Source organism: Mastomys coucha, unplaced genomic scaffold (genome assembly GCF_008632895.1).
Source record: "Mastomys coucha isolate ucsf_1 unplaced genomic scaffold, UCSF_Mcou_1 pScaffold20, whole genome shotgun sequence".
NCBI classification, from domain to species: Eukaryota; Metazoa; Chordata; class Mammalia; order Rodentia; family Muridae; genus Mastomys; species Mastomys coucha.
In genome coordinates, this window is record NW_022196903.1 from 104710174 (window position 1) to 104723032 (window position 12859).

A 12859-nucleotide genomic window follows, 5' to 3' on the forward strand; every position below is an offset into this window, starting at 1 on the left:
TGTGCACGTGTGCATGCACACACATACACACAAGGGTGATATACAAAATACAATATTTAAAAGAAAGAGGGCCAGCTAACCAATGTAAATTACAGTTCTTCAGAGAGATTGTTGCAGAGAGCCACAGAGGAAGCTGGGACGAGGTATGATGTCTCAAGTTTTTTGTTTACAATTGGGTTGCTATAACTATGAGTGGCTCATCTTTCCCTCATCTTGTTCTGTGTTCTTGTTCAGATTTGCATCTTTTGCTATGAATATTGTACTAATTTAATCAATTAGGAGGAATTTAAGGGAAATCATTACACAATGAATTCCTTACTGAACGACATACAGGAAGCTGATTGGCTTTCCCTCAAATCTGGAATGAGAGTTCCCAAAGGAAGGTGTCATTGCCATATGTCTGTGCTATTAAATGATGTTTTATTATGAATTTCAACTATATACTAAAAGGTGATACACGGCTAAACTAGAGTCTAACACATGATATATTTAGTACATATTTTTGTTGGATGGCTAAACAAGAAATAAACTTTTACATAAAATGCAGAATTTAGGCTCTTCTTCTAAAAATGGGGTAATCTGCCTGTTGAGATAACAACCTAAACCACCTAAGGTTGGTGCCTTACAGTTCACACTCAGTCCATTTTGGTGTTTTATAGTATTGGGGGAATTAATTATCATGTTAAATCACTAAAATGCCCTGCACACATCTGTGTGCACACATGGGAAACTCCTGTATGTCTAGTAGGGAAATCTGAGTCACTGGCACACACAGTAAGATTGTTCTAGCATTTCCCATGTGTTAGATTTCTAAGGCAACTAAAGGAGAAGGGAGGCAGAAAAAAAGATCAGTCTGGCCTCAGCAGGCAGGATTGTTTATGTCAAACTGCAGTGGGAAATGCAGCAGGAAAGGAGTGTCTGCCAAGAGAAGGGGAACTTGAGGCTTATATAGGATGCTTGGAAAATTAAATGCAATGGATGGGGAAATGTGCAAGCCTGCAGTTTTTCCCTTCTGGGGCTGTTTGTCCAGATGAGGCTGTTCTGTCTTTGGAGATTGCTGTGCCAGACATGAGGATGCAGGCCATAGTGGGTAACTGAGTCTGGCAATGGTGAGGATGGGGTAGGGGCTGGAGTTTCAAAATAGGGTCTTGGTCACTGTCTGGCAGAGTTTGTTCAAAATTTATCCTAACACTATGGCTCTTCCCAAAGATTGTACAAATTTACAGCCCTACCACTGTGCTAAGAAATTCTTCTTTATTTACTCCCCCATCAATATTTGATATTAATTCATTATCTTTTGTCATTCTATAAAAACGAAATGCTAATTGTTTGGTCTTATATTTCTGAAATGGTGCAGGTTTTTTGCTTTTTGTAATCTTACCCACAAATTATCTTATTGTCTTTTAATCTGTTTTCTAAAACTTAGATCGTCATTGAATCATTTTGTTTGTTTTTTTAAAATCAGGAAATAAGGTTCGATGGATGGAAAAAATTTTTGCAGAAGTTTTGCTATCTAGCATCTCCAATTGCAAACAAAATTGTAAACGAAACTGTAAAATCAATGCAAACAAATCTCAAAAATAACCATGATAAATGAAAAACAGATTGTGAACGATGGAGAGATGACTCAGTGGTTAAGAGTATGCACAGCTCTTGCCGAGGATCTGAGTTCGGTTCCCAGCATCACAAGGGCAGCACACCAGTGTTTGCATCTGTAGCTCTAGAGAGATCTGGCACCCTCTTCTGGCCTCCATGGGCATTTCACTCACATGTGCACATGGCCATCACACCTATGCATAATTCAAAAGAATTAAGGTTGCAATTAAATACGCATAGAGTCACACAATTCTGTATCTTTAAAACACATGAAATAGGTGAGTTGGTTATCCCATCCCTCTGCTGGGGACCCTGGCCAAAAACTGTTCCTGTCTAAAAGAAATGCAGGGACAAAAATGGAGCAGAGTCTGACAGAAAGGCCATCTAGCGACCACCTCAATTTGGGACCCAGCCCATGTGCAGGCACCCAGCCCTGACACTATTACTGACTGATGTGCTGTGCTTGCAGACAGGAGCCTAGCATGGCTGTCCCCTGAGAGGCTCTACCAGCAGCTGATTGAGACAGATGCAGATATTTATAGCCCAGTATTGGACTATGATTAGAGACCTTTATGGGAAGAGTTAGGTGAAGGACTGAAGCAGCCAAAGGGGATGCCAACACCATAGGAAAAACAACAGTATCAACTAACTCAAACCCCATAAAGCTCCCAGAGACTAAGCATACACAGGCTGGTCCAAGTCCCCTGGCACATATGTAGCAGAGAGGGAGAGAATGTACCTAATCCTGTAGAGACTTGATCCCGGAGGGAAGGATGAGGTGGTGAGGGGGATGGGTGGGTAGGTGAAGGGGATGGGTGGGTAGGTGAAGGGGATGGGTGGGTAGGTGAGGGGGATGGGTGGGTAGGTGAGGGGGATGGGTGGGTAGGTGAGGGGGATGGGTGGGTAGGTGAGGGGGATGGATGAGGGAGCACCCTCTCAGAGACAAAGGGGGTGGGGGTGAGGTGAAGAACTCAGGAAGGGAGCACTGGGATGAGGGCATCATTTGAGATGTAAATAAATAAAATAATTAAAAAAGAGGATATTTAAAAAAACACATGATGTAATACTGACTATAGTTTATTAGTAGCTACACATGTATTAGTGGCATGATCCACACCAGTTTTAGGACAATAGCTGTGGTAGTTGAGGCAAATGTAGGAATTGCTAGTGGGAGTGAGAAGGGGTAGTAGTTAGATTTTTATCTCTCATCTTAGGATAGGACGCTAATGGCCTTTATGTGTGATATATTTAGGTATGTGTGTTATATTTAGATACAATTTTTGTTTACAATGTTCACAACATATATGTGTGTGTGTGTTTTTTGTGTACTTCTATGTATATCCTTTTGAAAATATGTATTTTTTAAAACTGAAAACACATGGTATTTATCGAATAAAACATCAACTTTGTTACTTACATGATTAGGAAACTTAAAAATGTGTTAAAGGGAAGAGTCGAGCTCTGTTCTCATTTCTTCAACTTCCTCAAGATGTTTGGTTTTTTTGTTTTTTAGGTTTTTTTGTAAGAATTTTTTTCTCTGCGTTTGAGTTTTTTACATTTTTTAATGGTTTCTTCAATCTAGTTTGCAATAAGCAAAAGTTTTGTGAGGCAAAGATTCGCAGAGTTGGGCTTGAGACAACTCAGGGGTAAAGGTGCTTGCTGGCAGCATGAGCTTCTGAATACTATCTCCGAGGGGCATCAGATAGACCACCTTCCCCTAGCTGTCCCCTTCTGAATACTATATACCAGGGGCATCAGATGGACCACCTTCCTCTAGCTGTCCCCTTCTGAATACTATATACCAGGGGCATCAGATGGACCACCTTCCTCTAGCTGTCCCCTTCTGAATACCATCTACGAGGGGCATCAGATGGACCACCTTCCCTAGCTGTCCCCTTCAGAATACCATCTACGAGGGGCATCAGATGGACCACCTTCCCTAGCTGTCCCCTTCTGAATACCATCTACGAGGGGCATCAGATGGACCACCTTCCCCTAGCTGTCCCCTTCTGAATACCATCTATGAGGGGCATCAGATGGAACACCTTCTCCTAGCTGTCCCCTTCTGAATACCATCTATGAGGGGCATCAGATGGACCACCTTCTCCTAGCTGTCCCCTTCTGAATACTCTACGAGGGGCATCAGATGGACCACCTTCTCTAGCTGTCCTCTGACCTACACAAGCATGCCATGACTCAGGCTCCCCCCTCCCACAAATTAGTGTAATTAAAAAACAAACCCTGGAACAAATTATATTAAAATTAAATTCATAATAAAATTGGCCCTCTACGTCAATGCCAAATTGACAGTACATTTTGACAAAATAAGGATGAATTGGATGGTTGGATGTCTAATCTTTATTAATAAGAAAATGTGTATTAATAACGTATTTTAGAAATCAATGTCCTTATGACTTTTTCATTGAAAACTTCAGGTCTTTGAAACACCTGACTTTGAGGACACCTGATATAAACAGCACTAAGAATGTAATAGGAACAATACAATCCACTCTTTTTTTTTCTTTTTTATTCTTTTGTTTTGTTTTGTTTTGTTTTTGTTTTTGTTTTTTCCAGAGTTTCTCTGTATAGCCCTGGCTGTCCTGGAACTCACTCTGGAGACCAGGCTGGCCTCAAACTCAGAAATCTGCCTTCGTCTTCCTCGTCTTCCTCGCAAGTGCTGGGATTAAAGACATGCACCACCACTGCCCAGCACAACCCACTCTTGTCCTTTCTAGATGTAAACAGATTATTCAGTTGTCAAAAGTACCCACTGTTCTTGGGGAGAACCCAGGTTCAGCTCCCAGCACCTACATCATGTCTCACAATCATTCATAACTCCTGTTCCAGGGGATCTGACACCCTGTTCTGACTTCTGTAAGCAATAGAAACCCACATGGTACATATACATACATGCAGGCAAAACACTCATGCACATAAAATAAAATATTTTTTTAAATTTCATTTGACTCGGGTTCTTAAAATAAAAATAAAATAAAATACTCCAGCTTCTAAGAGAAAGAAATTCCTGGCCTTTTAAAGTAAAAAGCATATCTCTTTAACAACAATTTTCCTGGACAACTATTTTGAGCTAGGCAATTCTCTTCTCTGGACCATAAACTACATTGCTATTCAAATAAATAGAATTATCAGCCCTGTAGGCACTTCTTTCATTTACTCATAAGGCCAGGATAGTTTAAAAATAAACACTATAATACACTGGACTTTACGGTGATAAAGGACAGAAACTGCCATTCAAGGGGCTGCATAAACTTCATTATAACCATGCTGCAATGCTCCAAAGCAATTCTGCAAAGGAAGCATATACTGAGGCTTATCCTTTGTAGAGAAGTTTGTAACCTAAAAATACATTTATGTGTTTTATTCCCCAGAGAGAGACTGGGATAATTCTGACATCTATGCTATCAACAGTCCTCAGGGTCTGAATTACTGTCCTCATTTTAAAGCCTCTGCAAAATTCAGCCTTCTGTGAGAGGGCTGGGCTCATCTCATGTAAGTGACAGAGCACAACCAGAACCCAGGCAAGTGAGTCCCAGGTAGCAGGTTCTTCCCATGATGGCTTGAAGAAGAAAAAAGAGACTCATGGGCCATCTAGCATGGTTCTGAAATGCTGGTCCCTCTGAGTTCCATGTCTCTCCCAACTATAATGGGGAATAAAAAATTATGTGTCTAATTTTCTGAATATACAAGAAGATAATGCCCACAAAGCTTCAGTGAGCCCTACTATGCTCTCCAAATCAATTTTCTAATTTTCATTGGTTCCATTGTCTTCTTGTTGCTAACTTGTGATTTAGATCAGGCTGGCCTCAAACTCACTGTGAAATTGAAAATGAACTCGACCCCCAAGGTTTCTGTCCTTGCCTACTTTGTGCTGGGATGGGAGGCATGTAGCACCATGCCTTACTCATGCAGTGCTTGGGGTAGAGCTCAGGGCTCTGTTCACACTAAGCAAGTACTCTATCAACTGAGTTCTATTCCAATCCCTACTTTCCAATTTTGTTTTATTCTTTCTATGTATTTGTTTGTGTGTATGTTTATGTGTGGTCCTGAGGCACATGTGAGGATGTCACAGGATAACTTGTGGGAATCAGTTTTCTCCTTCCACTAGGTTCATTGCACTCATACTCACATCTTTACATGCTGAATTCTCTTGTTTCCCCGAAGATCTAATTTTTTTAAAAAGCATAGCTAGATTTTGATTTTAACTTAATCAAAACCAGTCTTCACTACAGCACAGAAACAATATTTTTATGAGCTACAATTCCTTCAGTAAAAATTCTTTATTGACTGGTATTATATAGTAACCTATTTGAGGAAATTTAATTATTCTTTGTCCACTAGACAATTCTGCTTACACAGAATTTGGTCTTAATTAGCCACACAATAGAGGTGTCTAGGATATTTAGGTCAGTTCAGGCTTCTGGGGTTTTTGTTTGTTTTCTTCCCCTTTGGTCTTGAGGATAATTAGCTCCTTGGCATTTGACAAGGCATACTGTTACAAAGACTTGTCTGTGTCAGCTGAGGTTGACTGGCTGTGACACTGTAAATAAGGTTTGGAGTCAGGAAGCATCTTTAGAAAGTTTCCCCCACGGAGAGGGCTGGGGATGTAGCCGAACTGGCAAAGTGTTTGTTTAGCATGCTCCATATCCTGGGTACAATTCTCAGCCTTGGTGAAAGGATGTGGTGAAATGGACATGTAATCTCAGCACTTTGGAGGTGCGGGTAAGAGGATCAGAAATTCAAGGTCGTGCTTGTACACATAAAAGGCTTAGGGACAGGCTAGGCTACAAGATACCCTGTCTCAAGAAAGAAAGGAAGAAAGAAAGAGAGAAAGAAAGGAAGAAAGAAAGGAAGAAAGGAAGGAAGGAAGGAAGGAAGGAAGGAAGGAAGGAAGAAAGAAAGGAAGGAAGAAAGAAAGGACCTATAAAGAAAGTTCTTTATCTTTCTTATTCCCCAAACAAGAAAATTGCTGAAGGCAAAGACACTATAAGAGCCATAGGTATGTTCTTGGGAGACTTGAAATCCTGGGAGGCTAAGTCCATGTGTTCATTAAATAGAAATGCATTTTGATTAAAATTTTCAGGAGACTCTCACTTTCATGTAATTCTAGATTCTTTTAATTTTACCCATTGAACACAATATTTCATAACAGAGACCTGAGTCTTCCAATCAGAAATTCTCAGAGGGCATGTCTGAATTCCTCCATAAAATGAGATCCAACTTTTTAGGCTGTGAGAAATATATTGAAAAACTGATGTTTCTCTGTGTACTTAGAATGTAGTATATACATTATCCAGAGGCTAGTTATAAGTGCTTAGCATACGAATGCAGTGACTGGGGCCTCAAAATTCACACTAGTTCTTGCTTAAGAGTTCTGGAATGATTCTTTTTACTTTGCTGTGCTCCATGAACAGCTCTGTTGAGAATCTAAAAAGAATAAAGAAATAAGCCATTGTCAAGTATACATGCAGAGAGTCTATGCCTAATAGAAATTGATGCAATGTGACTAAGGCCGAATAAGTCAAGAACCCATTACTTCACAGACATGGTGTCATACAGAACTGAGAACCAGAACGTAGGGAATATTATAATACCTTGAAGTGTGTTTCCATCTTAGGCAAAGAGAAAGAACCGCCTTTCTGCTCAGTGTGTAGTCCTGTGCCTGCCATGGGAGAACCAGTAGGTGTGTATTTACTGGAAATACATGTAAAGGAAAGAGTCCCGGGACTCTGAATGAAACAAGTTGTTCAGCATCTGAGGAAAACAAATATCAAGTGTGACTGCTCAGACATCAGAAAGTTTCCAGGTGTGCTTTTAAGCTAAATGGAAATTATCATGAAGATTGCGATGCACACATTGCTGATGAAATTGGAAAAGAGATGTGTAGTCATTTGGTATGATGAATGCTAACTTATGGATGCACTCAGCTAGACGAAATAAATGAATTCAACAACACAGGATATCCCCATCCATGCAGCAGACATTTAAAAAAAACATTCAGGAGATGGTCACAGGATGAAAATCTCTGAGGCACCAGATGACCCTTGAAGCTTAGGGCTGGCTAAATAAGAAAGCATGGTGACCAAAAATAAATCTGATGATCTTATTGACCGCAAAAGGGGAAAGTTAGGGGCATGTCAAAGAAGTGAGTCAAGGTGAGTGTATATCACTGGCACATCAATCTTAGTTTGGAATAAGCCTATAGATAAATACGAAATGCCAAAGTATATGTATATTCCTCAAAGATGTCTCATTGTGTCTTGACTTGGTACTGGAAGTCATCCAAGCTCTATCTTTGTAAACAGGTCATTGCCACAATTGACTTTTCCCTCTCTTTCTCTTCAGGCCCTGCTGCAAAAAAGAAGTATGTCAGTTATAATAACCTGGTTATCTAACCAGTTCCATCCTATGGAACCACGGAGGAGGAAGACCTTCAGTTATTCTGTCACCCAGCCTGGCATAGGACTCTTTGTCCTGCCCGCTTCCTATCTCTGGAAGAGCTTCTCCACCCGGGAGAGCAATGTTAGAGGATCCACACATCCTGAACAGCTGCTTTATGAGACATCTTTAGTTTATCTTGGCTTAAGAAGTCATTGGCATCAGCACTGCCATCTTGGCTGCAATTCTGGACTCCCTAAGCAAAGGGAGAGTTGAGACTCAAGTCCCACCGGGTTCTTTTGGATGAACCGCTGAGAGCCTCAGGACTGTTTTTTTGGGGCTGACTTGTCTTTCTACGTATGTACTTCCAGGCTGCAAGGTTTTGAAATTTTCTGTACAGTTTGTGAGGACATTTGCACTTTGCCACTAAATGTCGTACCTCGGTTCACTGTTTGTTTTTGAATGCCCTGTTTTCATAGAATCCTATCCTCTCAGATGGTGGAATCTTCGGGAAAACTTTAAAATAACTAATTTTTATTTTAAAAAAATTTCAGCAGACATAAGAGAACACAACCCCCCATGCACATCTGTAAATGACTGTATGGTTATGATTATAGCACCACGAAAAATCATGTTATTTTTTTTTTAAGACACACTCACAAAAAGATACTTAAAGACCAAAAACTGTGCTGAGAAGATATGCCACATCTATCTTTGGTACATGGTAGGTGTTGTGATGGGAAAGGAAAGCATTGGTTAAACAGAATAGAGGTCTTGATCTTTGGAATGCATGCTGGTAATGTATTTTACAGTACATGTTAATAATTTCTGTTTAATATTTGTATTTGTGTTCTCTTTTGTTATTTTACTTAGGGTATATGGATATTTTGCAATAATTTTAATGATTCTTAAGCTATTTGAAGGAAAGAATATGGATTTCTCATGTCTTGAGGTTTTGTTCATGCCCCCCTATGACTGACCAATGTGATAAGGACTTTAAAAAAGAAGCATGTATGTTTTTTACTGTTTGTAAGAAGTACTTTCGTTAATCTTGCTGCTTATGTGTCAATTTAGTGGAAAAAAAATCCCTTGCTGAAAAAATATTCCCTTTCCATTCTCTTCCAGTTCTGTGGTATTGTCCAAGAATGTATCAATAAAATACTTTGGTTAACTTTTTTATTTTCTGTAGTAAGTGCTTTAGTTGTTCTCCCTAGCCCACCCTACACCCACTTGTTTACAGCTTATTTGAGACCCTGGGCTACAAAACACTAGGGACAGCTCAAGTCCTAAGCTTCCAATTACAGCATGTGTGAAATGCACAGCAAAGCCTAGAGGCAGTGGTGTGTTCTCCTAGAAAAGGGACAATCACAGATAAACATTTCTAGAAAACGAAACAATGATGTAGGGCTCAGAAACAGACAAAGGAGACAATGGATTTGGTTTTGCATACACATGTGGTGTTGAGATTTCTGAATCAAGATTAAAATGCAGGACTCCATGTTCTGTAGAAAAACAAAACAAAACAAACAGAACATTTAACAAACAAATAAGCAAAGAACTAGGGAACTACATACAGTAACACACTCCAGGAACATACCATAATCTCCTTATACTGAGTAACATTGGTCTTAGCACTCTAAGTTGGCCCCCAAATCCAATATGTATTAAAATATCTCCTGGCTAGACAAGGGGGTAAATAGCTCAGATGAGAAAGCAATTGCCACAAAAGCAAGAAGACCCATGTTTGATCCCCAGAATCCATGTTAATAAAAAGCCAGACTCTGTGCTACGGATTTGTAATCCCTGAAGTGGAGAGTTGAAGACTGGAAGATCTCTGGAACATTCTAGAAGGTGACCAAACCTATTAGTGATTCCCAGACCAGTAGGAGACCCTGACTCAGAAAAACAGGAACAATACTTAAGTTAACCTCTGCCCACTCACACACAAAGATGACAGAGACAGACAGAGAGAAAGAGAGGAGAGAGAGAAAGAAAGAGAGATATGCACACATAGATACATAAAACAGATTGGGTCAACAGGTAGAATGGATGATAGATAGACAGACAGATAGATAGATAGATAGATAGATAGATAGATAGATAGATAGATAGATAGATAGATAGATAGATAGAGAGATAGAGAGATAGAGAGATAGATTAATAGATGATAGATAGATGATAGATAATTGATAGAGAGATAGATTATAGATAAATGGTAAAGAGATAGATACATAGACACACAGATACATAGAGAGCTACATAGACAGAGATAGAGATAGATGGAATTCAGACAAATGATAGATAGACAGACAGACAGGCAGACACAGACAGTAGATAGATATATAGCTGTTCAATAAATATTCCTTTGTCAGTACTTTTTCTATAATGCAAGGTAAAACCCTCATGTTTTTTCCGACTTTTGGTCACTGTTAAGTTTTTTCCTATAGTCCCTTGTGAGCAATGCTTTCACAGAGACTTCCAAGCACATTTTAGTACCAGACTGGAGAAAATAAATTGCCTTTCCCAATTTCTCCTATCCCTTCAACACTCTCAAACGAATAGACCATGGAGAAATTCCAAATCAGAGAAGAAACACATTTTAAATCATCCACATTTTTTCTCAGGTTGTAGAGTCCGTATAGAAAGAAACTGTCTGCTCTTCTTGCTTACTTGTAATCAGGTAGGTTATATAAACATTCTCAATGTCCTTAGCTAGAAAATGACTTGGATAACACCTACCTCATTGAATGGAAAGGATGAAGAGAGAAATTCCTCCCAGGGATCTCAAAGCTGTTGAGTACTCAACATGGCCGCTCTCAGTACCATGGGTTTTGTGACAACTAGCACCAACATTGGTGGCAATATATATTTTTTCTTTTCTTTTCTTTTGATTGATTAATTAAATCAATCTATTCAGTTATATTTCAAATAATATCCCACTTCCTAGTTACCCTTCTATAATCCCCCCAGTCCCACATCTGCCCTCTCTTTTCCCCTTTGCCTCTATGATGGTGCTCCCCCACCCACCTACCCACCCTCTCTCACCCCATTCCTCCAGCATCCCCCTATGCTGGAGCATCAAACCTTCACAGGACTAATGGCTTCCCCTCCTATTGATGTCAGACAAGGCCATCCTCTGCTACATATGTATCTGGAGTCATGGGTCCCTCCTTGTACACTACTTACTTGGTGGTCTAGTCCATGAGAGCTCTGGTTGGTCTGGCCAGCTTGTTCTACCTATGGGGTTGCAATCCCCCTCTGCTCTGCCAGTCCTTCCACCAGCTTCCCTACTGGGGTCGCTGTGCTCAGTATGATGGTTGGCTCCAAGCATCCACATTTGTATGGGTCAGTTGCTGGACCTCCCAAGGAACAACCACACCAGGTTCCTGTGTGCAAGCACCTCTTAGCAATGGCAACAGTGTCAGGGTTTGGTGTCTGTAGTCAGGATGGATCCACAGGTCAGGTGGTCCCTGGAGGGCCCTTCTTTCAGTCTCTACTCCATTTTTTGTCCCTGTTCTTTTTTTTTTTTTTTTAAAGATTTATTTATTTATCATATGTAAGTACACTGTACCTATTTTCAGACACTCCAGAAGAGGGCATCAGATCTCATTATGGATGGTTGTGAGCCACCATGTGGTTGCTGGGATTTGAACTCAGGACCTTCGGAAGAGCAGTCAGTGCTTTTAACCTCTGAGGCATCTCTCCAGCCCCCTTTGTCCCTGTTCTTAAAGCAGATTTATTCTTGTAGTGCTGTCACCTTCCAGATGGGGAAACAGTTCATAATATACCATGTGAACAGCTCAGGCTGTATGGTGGCCCTATTGTAGAGTCACATTCATTAAAAAATTTACACAAAAGCTTTTCTTTTTCACTTCTTCAGATGTTCAACCAAGAGTGCTGAGAAGCTAGTAATATGATGCTTAGGGTAGGATGGGGCTCCTTCTGAAAACACCTGTTCTAGTCATTCATCTTCACAGCACAACTGAGATAACAGTGATCAGTAAGGATGTAGGGAATAGTAGAGACTATAAGAAATTATTAAATGTATTATGTAGTTTATATAGACTATGCATGTTATATACATTGAAATGTGTACACACACATATTCATATACATATATATACACACACATACACACACACACACACACACACATATATATATATATATATATACATTCATTTCACTCCTCAAATCCACTTCTAAAACCTTGGACCACTTGCATCTCCTACTAAACATTTGGTATTAAAGATTGTCTGTAACCATAGAGAAAATTCATCAAAAATACTATCAACACCTGATCTCCAACTTGTATCTGGCGTGTCCCCCTAAAAGGCCCTTTGTATGTTGAATGCATGGTTCCCAATTAACATTTTGGGAAGTGGTAGAAACTATGAGTGGTGAGACCTAGGAAGAAGTGTTCAGCTCATTGGAGGTGCTGCCCCATGCAGTTCCTCCGAATAGTCCTCATTCCTCTCCGGTATTTTGTCAATCATTATCATGTCTGGTCTTTGCTGATGCTGTTTGAAAGGACAGTCTTTGACCAGTATCCCAGGGGAACAATTTACTTGTTTTATTTTTCTTTATGTAACTTATGATAATCATCTGACTTTATAGATTTGTTTTATTGCTTTCGTCTGCATCTCTTTAGTATTCTGTTTCAGAAGGTCAGATACTTTTAGTTTTGCTCCTAGTAACTTCCTAACAGGCTAATGCTTGACAGATAGCAGATTATCCTATAGATATTTGTATATGAGTCAGAGAAAGAAGGAATGCATAAATGAAGTGCAAATCTAAGGAACATGGCCAGAGGTCCAGAAAAGGCCATGCTGTTAGAGTGGTCAGGTCCAAGTGACATCATGGCTAG

The 12859-nt window shown here is 39.9% G+C and overlaps 1 protein-coding gene across 1 annotated transcript in view; it reads left to right on the forward strand.

The window, feature by feature from the left end:
- The window catches only part of Grm7 (glutamate metabotropic receptor 7), a 906484-nt gene extending 897317 nt beyond the window's left edge, over positions 1 to 9167 (forward strand). The window contains exon 17 of the mRNA XM_031382827.1: positions 7960 to 9167. The gene's annotated coding sequence lies outside the window, so the exon portion shown is untranslated. The remainder of the gene's footprint in view (positions 1 to 7959) is intronic.
- Positions 9168 to 12859: the final 3692 nt, after the last annotated feature.